The following is a 547-nucleotide window of genomic DNA, read 5'->3' as shown; positions in this document are numbered from 1 at the left end:
AGGCCAGCTCCAGGGCTCGGAGAAGGGCCGGCCGGGGCCAGGCCTGGTCCCTAGAAGAGGAGGGGGCCCGACCGATGTCCCGGTCAGCGGCCACCGGAGCGGCCCCTTTCGAGGGCACAGGGTGAGGGGCCGGGCCGGCCTGTCCGAGGCGCTTACCTCCCCACGCCCCTGCGGAGAGCTCGGGGACTTGACGCGACGCCGCGCTGAGGCGTGAAGAACGACCCCGGCGGGACGAGGGAGGACGAGACGCCGGCTCCGGCTGGTTTCCCAGCCCCTGGCGGAGCTACGGCGCACTTAGCGGCGAAGCCACAGCGCAGGCGCAAGGGAGCCTCCTCGGCGGAGCCACGGCGCAGGCGCAGAGAAGGTTCCCCAGCGGAGCCACGGAGCAAAGGAGGTTGTCCGCGGTGGCGCCGGCGCAAGCGCAGATCAGACTCATCAATCGGAGGCCCTTCCATCGAGGTCCGCCTCCGCCAATCCCGGGCCCTGCGTTCGAGCCCGGGCCTTCAGACCAGGGGATGTCCGGTTTTTACCGGAAGTGTCTGGGAGG

General features: G+C 71.3%; 1 protein-coding gene across 1 annotated transcript in view; it reads right to left on the bottom strand.

Annotated features, from left to right (window-relative positions):
* Positions 1 to 274, bottom strand: part of LOC110594339 (zinc finger FYVE domain-containing protein 16-like) — a 19539-nt gene extending 19265 nt beyond the window's left edge. Inside the window, exon 1 of the mRNA XM_008074628.1 lies at positions 157 to 274. The gene's annotated coding sequence lies outside the window, so the exon portion shown is untranslated. The remainder of the gene's footprint in view (positions 1 to 156) is intronic.
* Between the last annotated feature and the right edge of the window lie 273 nt (positions 275 to 547).

Source organism: Carlito syrichta, unplaced genomic scaffold, assembly GCF_000164805.1.
Source record: "Carlito syrichta isolate Samal-C Ts95f unplaced genomic scaffold, Tarsius_syrichta-2.0.1 Scaffold316511, whole genome shotgun sequence".
Classification (NCBI taxonomy): Eukaryota; Metazoa; Chordata; class Mammalia; order Primates; family Tarsiidae; genus Carlito; species Carlito syrichta.
Note: the sequence above shows the minus strand (reverse complement) of the source record. Positions and strands in the feature narration are given on the sequence as shown.